Source organism: Melanotaenia boesemani, chromosome 8 (assembly GCF_017639745.1).
Source record: "Melanotaenia boesemani isolate fMelBoe1 chromosome 8, fMelBoe1.pri, whole genome shotgun sequence".
Lineage (NCBI taxonomy): Eukaryota > Metazoa > Chordata > Actinopteri > Atheriniformes > Melanotaeniidae > Melanotaenia > Melanotaenia boesemani.
The window spans coordinates 32,458,084-32,475,341 of record NC_055689.1 but is presented as its reverse complement, the minus strand read 5'-3'; positions in this window follow the sequence as shown (position 1 = coordinate 32,475,341).

The window sequence follows — 17,258 nt, the reverse complement described above, 5'->3', positions numbered from 1 at the left end:
TTTTGAGGCGCATGCACACCATTAGGCTGGCACAATGAAGAGTCCTCAGGGAGGAGCACTCGGCCTACATGGGAAATGATTCTGAGGAGCAGCGCTGCAAAGGCATGAATTAAATGTTGCAGCCTATTTGTTGAGCTGCTGTGTTGTCCTTGAGCTATTTAACAATGGATAGAGTCTGCAGGGAATGGCACACAAGCTATTCTATACTGTTTAATATCAGAACAAATATAAATCAAGGATATTTATTTTTTATTGTTGACTTGCACCAAGAACAAAGGTTAGTTTCAGTCTTTTAACACATGGATTATTAGATACTCTTATGCTATAGATCATACACACGTCTAAGGCCACTTTTTAGTTTAGTTTTTAGTTTTTTGGTGAAACATTTGATCCTTTAAGAGCTGAGACTGAGACTTCAACTAAAACTTTATTTCACTTTTGGGCAAGATAGCAGCGAGTTGGAAATGATCTTTATTTTGTTTGTTGTTGATGATTTATTACCAGGAAGACACAGACTGCTGTGTCTACCGACTCACTCCGTCTCTTTCACCACACAGACACGGTGCGTCTGGTGATACTGCTCTTAATTTTTATATCTGGTCTAAATTTTCGTCCTTTTAAAAAATCTTTTCTAATCTTTTTCTAATCATCTAAATTATAACAAATGAATGCTTGAAACATCTGACTTTGCATGTAATGAGTTGATACAATAAATTTACCCATTAAAGCTGAATTACAGAAATAAATTAAGTTTTGTGCAATATTCTTTTTTTTTCACCTGTATTAACCCCATAATGCCTAGTGTTTCAATGTTACATCAAACCACTTCAGACCTTTATTTTTTTACCTTTTCATATCTAGTTATTCTATTTTATTTATTTATTAGTCAGTTAATTAATCTTTATATCTATTTATTGTTATTTTATTTAATACTGAATTGGACTTATTTTGTTTCAGTCTTGTCAGTCTTGCTTTGCATGTATTTATTTTGCTTTGTAAAATTTGTAAATAAGTTCAGGCTTTAAGGGGTTAATGATGGAGCATGTGCTTAGTGGAGGTGGTGCTTCTTTGTGGGGGCAGTCAGTGGTCACCATGACTGCCATCATGCGATCATGTGGTGCGCTGTGGTCATGAACCCATCAAAATATGTCCTACTGTTGTGTTCAAAGACAAAGAAAATGAGTCAGGACTGTGGCTTGGACCTAAATGTCAGCAAATGATGAGGCAGAAAGCAGACTGGTGCAGGAAAAAAGTTTTAATAACAAAAACTAACCTTAAAAAAACAAAACCCTACAGAGGCAAGACTGTGACACTAAACCAAAACGTGACATGACGCGAAGGCTACAACAAACAGAGAAAAACTGAAACCAAGGGGTATAAATACCCTGAGCAACTAAGAGAAAACAGGTGAAGAGAATTTGCTAATTCAACCAGGTGAACTAATGACAGGAAGCAGAAAGCGAAACAGAATTAAACATGACAAGACCAAAAAAACAAAACCCAAAACATGGGTCATGACAAATACATGATTGTTTTAACATGTAAAGTTAAGACTGACAAGACAAATAATCAGCTACGGTCACTTTTTAAAATGAGTAATAATCACAGTTTACAACATCAATAAAGCTCTAAAGCATTTTATTTGTCAAGTGTCCTTGAACACCTCAGCACTGTTGTCCTGCCCCGCTCCCCCTCCCCTCCTTCCGTTGTCTCACACCTGAATCATGACTATAAATAATCGATATCGCCACAACATTTCAACAGTATGAATCATATTATTTTTGAAGCGGCGGCCTTATCACACAGTAGCAGATGTAGCGGCCAGCTCACACACAGGAGTGTTTAACCTTTCTCAGATTGACTGCCTCCAAAGAGCCAGTGTCATTTTTAAGGGGGAATTGTTTCTTTGTTTGTCTGAATAACAATATTACAGAGCGGGTGCTCCTCATTGTCTCTCTGATAATACACACGGTTGTTTTGACAAGTTCTAACTTCCCCACTGTCTCCAGAAATGGGAAGGAGTCCAGCGTTTCTTAGAGAAACACTGCTGTTTTTCGCAGGTGGGAACATTTTGCATTGTTTTTAAACCCATGTGAAATGAGACAGAAATGAGGAAACTGTCCACAGCCTCGTATCAGGATAAACCAGTGTGTGCTGATGAATATGCAGTCAGCCAGCAGATAAAGCTCCTTCGTACATTTCGTTAAATGTCAAATCCATGTGGCTATTTTCCATTAAATTTCTCATATCATTAAATGTCTTGAATCATTAAAACATATTTAGATTGTGAACTATCAAAATTAACACGTTAACATAAACAAATCTGTGGAAATAATTTGACATAAAATGTTTTCAAACACAACAGTTCTGACACCATGATATAAAAACAATGGAACAAAAAATGCCATTTATCCCCAACAACCCTTAAGTCACACAAAACACAAACCCTATCCTCTACTGGGACACCTTTACAGCGCCCCACCTCCACCTGCAGAGGCAGCACCCCTACTCTGAGTGCTTTTTACATTACATTTACCATGAGGCTCTGTGGAGAAATCCTTTTATAGTGAATGTGACTCCTTAGTTTGGGCTTATTTAATACCTGCCATTTCAGTTGCTCTTTATAAGAGTCAGATTCTATCTCCGCTGAGTTATTTTACCTTGTAAATGATTTATAAATAAATACTGAACATTTGCTGAAGATATTTCCAGTACCTCTTTTGACCAGGAATTTTTGTGAGCTTTATCCCAATTAAAGGTTTTCAGAGTAAGTAAATCTTCTGGTAAACAGATGAGACGATTCCATAGTCCTTAGTAATACATGCATGCACTTGTTCTCTGTGACTTTTTCACACTCTTGAGATGTTAACATTTTGTTTTTGCTTTCGTATTTGAACTAGTTTTATTTGTCTGATTTCATTGTTTCCTGTGCTTTAATTGTTCTGTACAGGAATTTGGTCAACTGTGGTTGTTTTAAAGTGCTTTATAAATAAAGTTGGATTGGATTTGTCTACACACACTGCGTGCCTACTACCATGAAAACAAGAAGTAGTTGCATCTGTGTTACCTGTAAAATGGCATTGTAAAAAGAATGTATTTTGACTCAAACCATAATAATTTTGTTATGTCTCTGTTTTAACCCAACCAGAAGGGAAGTGCTTGGAATATAAGTTGATCTCAATCTCACTTCTAACAAGGGCCATGGCTGACAGCTCATCACATAGCTGCTCCATCCAACCACCCCTCCTTCTTCCTCATTAGGACACGGTGGTGTGTTAATGATGTACTGGGTAATGATGTCTGCTCCAGTGTGGAGACACTTCAGAAACATATTTCCCTCATGCCATCAGTAGGGGTGCTACTTACAGGACACCATTAAGATTTGTATCTTATCAATGATTTCAGTTGGAGAACTTGTTGTGTGTGAGTAGTATTGTGTTTCTTTGTCTTTCATTTTGAATGATCACAACATTTAATGCTCACAAGGCTGACACAACTCTAGCCTCTTTACAGGTTCCACATTCCAGCGCTTTTATTTTTGCTCTATGACAACTTAACAATTATTCAGTTACTGTGCTCCACCTGATGGTCGCCAAATCTCAACATGAATGTCAAAACATAGCATAGTAGTAAAGTAATATTATACAACTTAATGAGACTTTCTCACACAAGAACCAGCGGTCATCCCGACTGTTACCCCTTCCCCACTCTGGTGATCCACATCGGAGATCCCCAGGGGTGTGTCCTCAGCCAACTATGCTCACTTTGTTCACCTTTAACTCTGTAACTCTAAGCAACTCTTAGCTAATACCAAAATTAACACCAGTGTAACAATGGTCACAAAACAAGGGGAATGGCTGTTATAATCTGGTTTTGAAGAATTTTTCATTGTGTTTAATAATGACAGTGTAATAAATCATGTGCATAAACAACAAACATACAAACTGTACATCTTATCCTCTTTGTTTTTGTAAGGGTGGAATATGTGGTGAGAATATTAACACCTCATGATTTTTCAGACCACATGTACATGTACTTTTAGAGTAATTTCGGTCTAATGTGGTATATTGTATGTAAACAGACAAACAGAGGGAGGAGTTTTTTTTCGTTTCCAAGATGGCAACTCAGTATTTTTTTCTGATTTAGTTTCTTGTCTTTAATTTTTATAACATATTCTGATTTTATTGTGGGGTTATAAAGGAATGCAGCTGGAACAGACGTGCATCAGGATAGATTCTGAAGTGTTGTTGGAAGACTTTTAATGAGAACAGGTGAAGTATATACTGCCATTTATAGGCTCCATCTCTGTCTCTACCTGATTATCTGCACACAAGACTGGATGTTTATTATTTCCAGATAAAACAAATTCATATTTTATTCCATTTACAGCAGCCTTTAAAATAAAACTGTTAATTTTACATCTTTATGAGATGCACACAGGGCTTGTAAATTCCTTGCAAAGCACGGTGAGCCTTTTTCATTGCTGTAATAATAAATTAATACATAAATAAATACCCTGATGCTGTTTTTAGGTGAGCTGTAGACTTTTCAACACTTGATTTGTAATTTGACCACCTCTTTTTACCTCTGCAGGGTCCTGTGCTGCAAACCACCAGAGATGATTCATTTTATTACTTTTTGCCACTCAGCTGTTTTTGTTCTGCTCATTTGTTCTGATTAGTTGCAACTGATTGTTTTTCTCATCAGATTCACATTCAGTAAAATTGTGCTCCTTCTTTGCTGTTACTGTATCAATGTTTTAATCGGTAAATAATCAATAAAAATACTGCCTGTTAATATCCAGTCATGGTGAAAAAGGGGAATGGAAATCAGGCTTTTGTTTTATTAATGTGACAGAAAGAATGCATGTGCACATTTCGGTCTTTATACACATAGTTTTAGTTATGGGGGTGCACAAAATTTTGTGCCGTTTTACCCTTTAATGTGGGGTCAGGTTGCATCCTAATCTGACTGAAATGTAGTCTGCAACACTAACGAAGCTGCTCTGATCTGGTTTTCTCTGATTTTTCCTTTAACAGCTGCTGGTTTGACATATCAGCTATATGCTAACCTTTCTTTCTTTTGCTAGCTTATTGCTGCATGACAGCATGCTTTTTTTTTCTTTTTTCAAATCACAGTTGCAAGAGAGAATTTATCTTCTGGGATTTGGGTGGTTGCCAAGCAACAGGGTCTTGCTTCCTGCATACCTGTAGTCGACTGGATTGTCTAATCAGCTGTTTAATGCACTACCTTTCTAAGAAAAAAAGATAAGGCTACATCCCGTCTTACAGAAGTAAAGCTGAGGTAGATGAAAATGTATTTTGGTTCATGGTGATCCTCACTGTGGTTATAAAAGATCATAACTGTTCTTTAAACTAAAGATTTACATGGCATTTGTAAACTTTTAAAGAGTTTTCTCAAGTAGTAACATTATAAAACCTTAAGGGAGGTGCATAGTCTATACAAGGAAGGTACTGCAGTGAGTATTTAAAACCACACAGACCATCCATTGGTACCATCTACGGCATATCAGTGATAACAGAAGCATCTGCTGTCATACCACCAGACTTCAGAGCAGTTTCTTTCCTCAAGCTGTGAGATAACTGGATTTAGCTTCCACAATCTATCACAGTTAATTTTATTTTTTGCCATCTGTGCCCCCAACAATGAAGCTTCTCTCAAAGTGACATAAATCTTTTTGATCTTAAAATATTTCCTCAAATAAAGACGAGGATTGGATGAACCAGCCGACCTGTTTTCATGGACGAGGCCAGAAAGAAAAAAAAATGCATGCCTGTATGTGCATACTCAAAATAGATTTTGTTTTTAGCTATATGTATCACAATGCTGTCTGCAACATGTAGATTGTGCATAGATCGGTCCAGTCCAGGGGTTTAGCTACACAGGGGCTTTTGGGCTGTTCATGTCTTTATTTTTGGACATGCACAGCAACTTTGGAAGTTACGTGCATATATATTAGCACATGGCAAGACTTAAAAAAAACAGGGTTATTGTCAAAAATATTCGGCTACTACTGTATGAAGCTGATACAATCAGAAACATCTCAGGTAGGAATGGAAAGTTATTCTTTGTTGCTATGTGCAGCATGTAGATCGCTGGCTTTGCGTGGTGCTGTCAAAATCGTTCTATAATTTTCTAGCAATGTTGGTTTGGGAACTGATAAAGGTAAAGCTGAGATGTGCCCAAAGTGTGCTATTTAACCTGCTATCACTTAAAGAACATCTGGAGGATTCAAAGTCTCAGCAGGAATTCTGCATTTATCTTTACTAGACTTGACTAGTGTTAGTTAGTCCAGAACACTGCTGCTCCAGTCCTCACTAAGACCAAGAAAGTAGAAAACTCCAGTCCTCAGACCTTTACACTGGCTTCCTGTCTGTCAAAGAACTGACTTCAAAATCCTGCTCTTAGTTTACAAAGCACTGAATGGTTTAGGACCAAAATATGTTCAGGATCTTCTGGTTTGTTATGAACCAACCAGATCCCTCAGGTCATCAGGGTCAGGTCTACTTTCGGTTCCCAGAGTCAGAACTAAACGTGGAGAGACAGCGTTCAGCTTTTATGCTCCTCACATGTGGAACAAACTCCCCAAAAACTGCTGGTCTGCTGAAACTCTCAGCAGTTTTAAACCGGGGTTAAAAACTTTTCTATTTGCTGCCTTTTATCAAAACTGTTCATCATTTATTGGATTTTAATTTATTTCATTTTCAAGATTTTTCCGTCTTTATTTAAATTCTTTTATTTCTTTTTAAAGTTTGTTTTCAATGTACATTTTAATGCTCCCTCTGCATCCCGCTGTAATGCTTTAATATTTTATGTAAAGCACTTTGAATTGTCTTACACATGAAATGTAATTGTACAGATAAATTTACCTTGGCTATGGTGGTGAAAATGGCAAAAATAAACCCAGTAACCCAACTGATCTGCAGCACATCCTCTAGATCGGCTGCAGACCCACTGCTGTCTTATGCTTCAAAACACCTCATTAAAATTCAAGCGTGATTAAAAAGCTTCTGCCAAACTTGATGAAAAGATTTAGGGTTGACCATTCATTTGAATCAGGTATGTTGGAGCAGGGAAATATAAACTATGCGGGGCAGTTCTCAGGTCTACCTCGGCTGGATTTCATCTGCTCGGTTGCAGCGTGCAGATCATCTGTGTGGAAACGTTAGCATTCATTCTGTTTGTCTGCTCATGTGTTGCTAATCTGTGCACTCGTGGGAGATACAGCAGGTTAAAATAAACTATAATTATCCTTTAAAATGTGCCTGGTCAGCTCTCGCTCATGTGTACTTTTGACTTTATTTTCTATGTCCATCTCTGTAAAGAAGATTAGCTCCTGAATCGTCACAGTAACTCTGACCTTTGACCTCTGAACGGTTTGATGTTGATAATGCTGCCAATCTGTCTGTGGCTCTCCTAAAGCCTCGACAAAGAGAAAAATAACCGTCACAGAGGAACAGATTTTCTCATCACTCTTGTTTACAAAGAGGAAACACAGACAATCACATACTGAGAGATTCCCTTCCATCCTGATGCCACACACACTCACCCAGCCTTGCTTTAGGTCAACCCTCCTGGATCAGTAATGCCACATCTGCTGGCCCAATGCTGAGCAAATCCCTTCCATATTTTTTTACAAGTTAGCAGGAGAATGAATGAAAAAAGGCGATTAGTGAGAATAAGCCACAGTGTATACGTGTGTATGTGTGTTTTTTTATGCATGCCTATGTGCTGCCTTGTGTGTCATTGTTGATGTGAAGATACGAGTGTTTGTGTGATGCCACTAAGGCTGATATCATGCTAGCTGAACTGTGGCAGCCTGCCAGCGGCAGCAGCTTGTAAACTGGAGACATATGAGAATAGTCAAAAGACACGTTAAAATAAAAACCAGCAACTCTCAGTCTGATAAATGACAAAACTACTGAGAGAAATCTGCCTCTTGTCCAGGATAAAGCTCAGAGGACGCCACAGCATAGAAACAATGGGAGCTTTCCAGCAGCTAATTGAGATCTTTTAGTCTGTTTTATTGTTAAATCTCATTAAGCTTAATTTAGTTGTTAAAGAATTAAAGAATGACTACATTCAATCTGTTAATTTACATAATAATAAGCCTTTAAAATTTAAAGAAATCATCCAGTTCAACTAATTCACTCATCACACTGAATTATTTTTCAAAATTTTGGGTGTTACTGATGTATTTGGTATTATTTCTAATCCCATTCAATCACCAAGTTGTTCTTCTAGTAAAGTTATTATCACAGGTTGTGATGTGGTCTCAGCTTTTACAAATAAAGGAAAAGACTGCTTGGCAGACATGAGACATTTTCCAGTATTTTTATTTAAACTGAGTCAGCACCCACCAACCAATGAGGATGATGACAGGAAGATTCTGGAGAAGTTTGTGCTTCTCATGTATGACAGGTCTAGCACTGCACCTGCTGTGGATGAGGCTAGACTGGACTTGTTTGCCAGAAAGCAGAGACTATAAGAAGCCATACCTTCTACCAGAGCAGCTCTGATTAAAAAAGACTGAATGTGCAGCATTCAGCTGTGTGGGCTCAGGCAATTCTGCGGCAGCCAGAAGCAGCGAGTCCAGCTGACTTGAGATGGGAAAAGACTTCAGGACAACCAACTCTGCCACTGCAAAAAGTTGGGACCAGCTCATTAAGTTTGGCTGCAATGTCTGACTGCTGTAAGTAGGTGCAAATGCTGCAGGCTTGGCCTTGCATGAAAGGCCTTGTGCATGTGTAGCTTCTATGTAATATTGAACCATCTCACTGAGACTCATTCTGTCCATTTAAAGTTGTATAAAGGCTCATTTATGCTTCATTAATAGGTACGTTCTTTTCAAACATTATCAAATGTCTCCGCCCTCATTCTTCCATGTGTTTATTACATTGCCATGGTTGTAAAGTCCGTTCATCCACTAGAGGGCAGTGCTGAGTTCAGCGTTCACTCTGACGTTGGTGGCGCTAATAAAACGCTATAAACATACCAAAGCTTCCTTCAAAAGCTCCCGCCATCTTTGCAGTTGGCCTCTTTTCTTTTTCTTCTTCCAGTTCCTCTTCTTCTCTGGTTTGATCCTTTTGTTGGTCACATGTTAGCTACACTATTCAACACTGACCCCGTGGCTTCCGGTGGTATTGCTCCGTTTGCTGTGTCAAGCGACGGACACGAAAGGCCCCCAAAAACGGACCAAATTACGCTCATAACTGATGCGGGAAACGGACGGAAACAGGTGATAGTGAAACTAACTCAGAAGGCATTGAAGCTTTGGTGATAAGAAACTCAGGAACACACCGGTCCCGGGGCTTCCACAGTGCTCATTGCTTTTTATTACAGCGTTCATCAACCTTACAAAGATGGATGACTGCTGTCAGGAGCTACACAACCTGTGTGTTACAAGCTGGTTGGGAAGGGATGAGCAGACCCTGCTCAAAAGTAACCCATCCATCATCCATGAGGGTGGATCCCAATCTGCCGGCTGCCGTCTGATGACGTCATTATTAGTGGATGGCCAAAATATTCTTAAAGGGCCATCCCACAGTTATGACTGTTACAGTACACGAGAAAGTAGAAATTATTTTTATTGTTTAAGCTTTTAGCAATATTTTGGTTTAATAATAAAAAAAAATCATTTTGTCATAAAAAGTAAACTATGATCTTTATTAGTCACAAAGATGTGAATGACTTGCTTTGTGGATGCCATTTTGGACACCATCTTTGATTTAGCTTTAAAAATGTTATTTTACAACAAAGAGAGACCTTTTGCACTCTGGCAAGTAGGATTTGGAATTGAAAAAAGCTGTTTTACCTGAAGTAGTAACAACTTACAAAGTATATATTGGTAATTATTAGTGTAGACGGTAGCCATCTTTGCTTTTTGCATGGCTAATGCCCTTTGTTGAAAGAGTAGACTGATGTGCATTTGTCCCGAATTTCATGCTTGCATGATTAAGTGAACTATTTTTACACTTATCTGCTACACTTCCATATGAACAACAGTGAGGACAACTGGAGGACGAACACAAATACATTTCCTGATAAAAGATGTGAAACGGGTCCTTTTGAGGGCCTTTACAAAAACACTTGTGTCAGGCAACGTGTCGCCGCAGCTTAACATGAAATGCTCATGGTGCCTTCAAGTGCACAATGAGGGAGAATAGCTGCTGGTAAGCTGATTACCTGAATTATATGGAGCCAATGAAATGCAATTAAAGGCTACCACTGTTACTACTTTTTAATGCTTTCTTTGCACCTTCTTTAATGCTTTTCTTTATGTAAAGCACTTTAAATGGTCTTGTATATCAAGTATATGTACTATACAAATAAACTTACATTGCCTTACCATGTTGTTTACTCAATGTAGGACTTCTTGCTTAAAGTGAAAAATGTTTGCCTTACATGTAAGAGCAAATAACCTACAAATATGCTCATATTTTATATAAGAAACTTTAGGAAATACATATGTGATCTATATAAGCATGAGTACAGTTTTGTGTGTGTCTGTGTGTGTTTTTTTCTATTCATGTTATAATTATTTTTTCAATTATTTATTTACTTTTACTTTTTTGTTTTATTTCTATTTTTTTTCTTCTTAATCTCTAATGTCACTTCATTGATTGTTACCTGGTAAGCACGCACATGAGTGCAGGTTAGCTCATTAGTGAAATTTAACACAAGTGTGTGATAAATAAAAGAACATAAAAGAACAATCAGTTGGATTGTAAGATCCTTTCTGCTGCTTAGAACAGCAGAACAGAATAATAAAATCAGCAGAAGTGGTTTTAGGATTCATATTAATGCAAAGTTACCAACTGGACTTAAATAAAAGTTTAAATGTAGATAAAACTCCACCCACCGCTTTGCCACCGTGTTGGCTGGACGGTAAACGGTGCAGACTCACTGACCCTGATGAAGACCTAGTTGGCTGCAACGTGATAGTGTTTATTTATTTATTTATTTATTTATTTTGCCATGTAAAAAGATAAAGGCTTTTAATAATTTTGAACCCACTCTGGAGAGTACCTTTGACCATTTTTTGTAGGCTATTTGCTCCTACAGCTAAGTCACATGTAATTTTACTCTAAGCAAGAAATCCTACATTAGGTAAAAAAAAGTCCACACCTGAAGAATCAAAAGAGCACATTGAGGATCACTAAAGGACCCAGAAGTGTTTGCAAAATTATTGGTTTCCACATTTTAAAAGGGAACCATGTCTTTTACAAAACGACATGACCTCAAAGGAAAGCACCATAAAGACAACAAAAGATGGGATCAGAACTTAACTTAAAATGCACTTTAAATATAACCTGCTTTGCTTATTCCAACTCTTCATACAAGTTAAACTACAAAGACATTTTGATTCCTCATATTGCACGTTTTCACCTTGATGTCCCATGAAAACTGTAGAAAAATGAAGAACCTTGTAAAAATAAGTAAAGATGCATGAATAGAAATGAAACAAAGGATGATTTAATTTAGGTCCAGTTAACAGAAACATTATATTCAATGACGGCCGATTACAAAAACTAATGTTTTATGGAAAGAAGCTGCATGTGGACTGGATCATTTAAATTTCCAAAAAGCCTCATTTTGGTTGTATTTCCTTTACTTATCTGCTATTATAAAAGGTAAAAAGAGATATAATCAGTTCCCAGGGCTTGTTATGTAAATGGATTACTGTCATTGTGACCCAGGAAGTTTCTGACCGTATGTTACCGGAATTACATTAATGTAAACAACTTTCATCCTACTAATTTAAAATACTTGCTTCTGAATTCAGGCTTATAGATGAGAAAATATTTACAGTTTACTGAATGATCAATGGCGAGCTCTTTTAGGGAGATCTTTGGTTTACAGGATGATTTTTGTAGGAAAACCGCTGCACAAATATGGTAAAAAGCAAAAGAATAAAGAGTTTACCATAATTTAGTTCATGAACTGTAAAGGTTCTTTAATCATCTAAAGATGTCCTGTCTAAATGAAAGACATAAAAAACAAGTCATACTTCCCATTTGTGGTACAGTTATAGCTAAAGAAACGAAAAAGCTTCTGGTGGTATTTCATGATGTGTTCAGATTAGAGCTTTCACTTCCAAGACGGAGAAGAACAAGCAGCATGTTGATAGCAAATAATGTTCATTCCTATGACCTTGTGTTAAGAATATAATAAAAGACCCAACAAAATGTAAAAAGTTTCAAATTGTGCTCCTTTTCACAGATGTTTTTCCCTAAAAAAGTTGCTGAAAATGTAATTTTCTTGAGATGCCATCAAAAATATCTTTCTGGTTCTTACGGTACCAGATACGGTGTATAAATGTTGAGCTAAGAAACCAGATTAAATATTTTATCTGTGCAGTGAAGAGATCGTTTTAAAACTGTGAAACTTAACTGTCTCATATTGTAAAAATAAATAACTAAATAAATTGTTAAATAAAAAAAAGAAAGGATAGAAAATGTCTTGTAGTTTCAAGCAAAAGATTTACAGTGAAATAAAAAAGGAAGCTTAAAATGATGTGTATGTTTGAGTGAGGGAATGTATTTGTGTGTCCACAGGTATAAAATGCCAAGGATACCGTCATGACCTGCTGTCATATCAGCCAGCGTTCAGCTACATCATCGATCAGCAGCGAGACATGTTATAAAACCTGACTCCATTATTCATCACTGGACTCTTTTTGTCCCAAGTAAGCAGATCAATAGATGCTATAAAAAGCTTTCCAATAAAGGAAAGTAGCACCTTCTAAACAGAAAGAAGCAATACTTTAGTGATCCTTCTAAACTTCTAAACTGCTGGACAGTGCAAAAATTGTCACTTTTTCAACGTGACTTCAACCCCAATCTTTAAGGTTCCTGCTGAGATAGAGGCCAAATTTATATGATCTGAATCAGAAGGGTTTATTGTTTTTACAGTTGACCTGGCAGGTTACTTATAACAAAAACAACAGAAATCATGATATTTGAACTTTCATCACTACTATCTTAATTTCATCATTTAAAAAACTAGATTATCAGTGCATTTCCATATCTTGTTAGCATGCTAACGTGATAATTGAAGATGTAGATTTAAGCAGATAGTTGGCATGGTAACATGCCAATTAAATTAACTGTGTGCACTGTAAATGTCACAGGGTCCATGAGGTTTCATGGAGGTGAAATAAAAAAAATAATAAAAAATACATAAAAAATTGTGCATTTATTTGAATAATTTGTGAATGTTAAAAGCATCTAAAGTAGGAATGTGTCTGTTCAAACATGTGGCATTGTAGCAGTTGCTGGTTAATTATTCATGACTATGAATTATGCCATAGTCCAACAGGATCACCATCTGTTGTATTATAGGCATCAGTTAAATTTGACCAAGAAATTGCACTGTCTAATCTTCTGAAATGAAGTAGCATCCTCATTTTCAGTGAAATTAAATCTAAATTGGATATTAATACAGTGTGTAACATTCAAGAATGTGAGAATTCCTGGACATTGATTCCGCCTCCATCACCAACTGGACTGACTCTTCTGGCATCTTCACATGGCAAAGTGGTTTTGCAGTTAAAACTATGGCAGACTGTCTAAGATCCATTAATTACACAGTCACATGGATGGACCCAATATAAGTTTCAGGCTTTTAAAAAGAATTGTTAAACTGTGTAGCTGTCTCTTTGGACTAGTTTGGTTATAAAACAAAAAAAAACAAAACAGCCAGATTCTCACGAGAACTTGACCAAAAAGAATCTATCATGCGTGGTTTTATTTAAGCTCAGTTGTTTTAAACCTATCAGTAACTTAATACTTGTATTAAATGATAATAAAACATGATTAAGCGAGACTTAACAGCCCGTAATCAAAAAAAGAGAAGCTTTTATGTAATGTTATTAGTGTCCAGTATCAACCAAGTCGTTAATACCTAATCCTAACCAAATAAATTTTAATGCATAAACCTAACAAAGTATTTTTTAATACCTAAACCTAACAAAGTAATTTGCATTGTGTGAAAAATCAATAAACAGCAACTGAATTCCTTCAGAGTATCTTGGCACAGAGGAGCATCTAAATCACATGGCTGACAACAGGGGTGCCTCAGGGCTCTGTGCTTGGCCCTCTTTTCACTATATGCCTCCTCACTCGGTGCAGTCATTAGCTCTCATGGCTTCTCCTACCACTGCTATACAGACGACACTCACCTTTTCCTTTCCTTCCCACCTGACGACACAATGCGAATATCAGCATGCCTTGCTGATATCTCCACATGGATGAAGGATGGCCACCTTCAGCCTTCCTGAATTCTCTTTTATTTAACTGAATGAGCTGAATATTAGCATAAATGTGCCTGAATTCTGTTGATATTCAGAACCAGTAATGTTTCTTAACAGGGTTTGCGGGTCACATGTTCATCATTCTGTTTGATACAGTCTTCATCGGTCTTTGGGATCAAGCTGTAAATAAAATTATATCCTGTTAGCAAGCCTAATGCTCTTTGTTAGCATGCTAACATGGTAATTAGCAGATCAAAAAGAAGGAGTTGGCTTGATAAAATGGAATAGTAATATGTCATGTTTAGAAAAGTGAAAAATAAGTACCTTTGGACAATGAAATACCCAATTAAACAAAATGTATGCAGTGTAAATGTCACATTTAGCATGTTAGTAATTCTAGCACGTTTGGCCTCTGTGACAGGATTAATGAAGTGGGGATCAGCTGACTGAAATATCACCACTCATAGTCCTCCTGCTAGCAATTCCTCATAAAAATATTTCAGGAACATCTAGTACTTTTAATTCTTGAGAATATTTTTTAACCACAGCTAAATATTCAGATGCCCTTTCAGTTTTGTACACTGTGGAGGGCAAATAAAACTTGCACTCAAGATCATCACAGACCCATAAACATTTATGCACTTCAGATGATTCAATGCAACTTCTTCTTCTTGATAAAATGTTTTGTATTCAGTTTGTTCCAAATATTTTGACATATAGCAGCTGATTCTGCTCAAAAGCATCACAAAGGCCCTCGACCCAGATAAGTCGGTTAATAGTTTACTTGTAGGGTCAACATTTCCTTGGCCACAGGGAATTTAATCCCATATACCATCAGACAGCTCTGCACTCTCTCTCTTCACCATTTTCCAGTAGATTTGGTAAAGTCTGCTCTCTATAAGCTGCTGATCCGTTTGCTTAATAAAACTCTAGAGAATGATACTTGGGCTGTGGTTAAGCCTCTTAACAGAGATCCCTGTTGGCAAGCGTAACCTTAAAGTGTAGAATATATCACTGCTGTTCATAGCTATGAATGAAAATGCATTCACAATGAAATTTACAGAATTTTTGTTCTTTAAAACAGAAAAAGTGTTTTTACATTTGTAAAAGCTGACCAGTTTGTGAGCAACCTTCTTCATCCTGGTTCCAAGGGAACTAGGATGATTCGGTGCTTAAATTTAAGTTGATTCATTCTTTTGTTATTGCTCCGACTTTTTAACACCAACCTGCTAACACCTTCAATTTTTCAATAATTCTAGCAAATTGCTCAACTCTACCTTCATTCTGCATATTGCATGCTTCTTTTTTAACGTCAAACTCAAATTTTGCTTGTGTAATTGTTACTCTACAGAAAAACATGTTTTAATATTGATTAATCCTAGTTCTATGGAAGTTTAAAGAGACCCTTTTCAGAAAAGTTTAATATATTTAGTGATACTTCACACTGGAGCGGCTGCCAAAGTAAAAATTCACTGAAGTGATAATGTTTTTAATTACGTGCAAGAAATCTCCTCCTTAATTATTCATTGGATGCAAAAAGCCTCATAATCTGGATAACAACCAAAGTTGCAAACATTGGAAAAGGTAAGTCTGTGCCAAACAGCCCTATTTCTGCTGCAAGGCTATTTATGTCCTTTCATTTTGAATTCTTTCCAAAAAGCAAGCCAAATGCTGGTACCACCCAGGGCTTCTCCAATGAATAACTTTTACTGTGTAGAGCGTTTAATGGTTTAGCAGTTAAGATGATTCATCCTGCTTTCCAATGAACGGTGAGTAAACTTGGTAAGAAAAATTGGCCCCTAAGGAGAACACCATGGAGTGGATGAAAGCCTCCCTGGCAAGATCATGTGTGCATTGTCATTTTTGTCTGTCCTGAACTTCTCTGCTTGGTCATTTGTCATCTATGTCCATATTATTAACTATGCTATGATGACAGACATGAATAATGACAAGCTTTCAGTATTCTCATTGATGGCTCATTAATGGACCTACAGTTTCTTTTCTGGCTACAGTGCAAAAGGTATAGTGATTGCCTTAAAACTAAAGGTTGATGGCTTTGAACCTTTCCAAATCTTATACCAATCATAACTTTTTCCTTGTGGAAAAAACAAGCAAACAAATAAACAAACAAACAAACAAAGAAAAACACATTTTAAAGCAGTAAAGTCTATAGTGCTGGAAACAATCCACCCAAAAGGAATTTCTGGAAGGATTTAGAACATAAGTCATTAGAGAAGATTTAGCGGTCCAGTGAGATGTTAGGGAAATGCACTACTCACCAAAATCGCCCCCCTGACTGAAAGTTAATATAAATAGATATTGACCTTTTTTCAAACAATTGTTCAATCTATAGCTGCAGTATGACATAAATCATGGAATTTATTCAGTACATGTACAGACCAGCCAATCATAATGTCACATCTATAAACAGCTACTCCAGTTGACCTGGGGGTGGGAGTGGGTATACTATTAAGTAGGATTAAGGGAAAGCATGGTTTATTTAGACAAGTCTGGCTTATCTAAGTGGGAGATCTCCTCCATCATCGTGGCTAAAATGAATCCTACGCAGACTTAACTTAGTAAGTCAGCGTGTTTTGCGTTGCCATGGTTGTTAAGTCAGAGTTCACTTCTGCAATCCAACGTCAGTTTCAGACACTTTGGCAGCAGTACTGCATTGCTATAGAGTTGTTTCCTACCACCAAACACTCTCCTTAAATTGGTTCACTGGGTGGGGAATCCCAAAATTTTTTGCACCTTACTTTTGTTTGCTTTGCTATTACTCAAGCGGACCAAACCACCAGGACGTCACACAGTTACAACTGCTCGCTACAGGGAGGTTTTCCCTGAAACGACAGCTGCAAGCGAACCAAGATCCCCGGTTTTCAAGCAGATCAGAGTTCCCTTCTTTGGTCTGCACCAGAGTCTGAATACGCATTCACATTTTTCCAAATGGACTGGATTATCCGTGTAAACGGACCAGAGT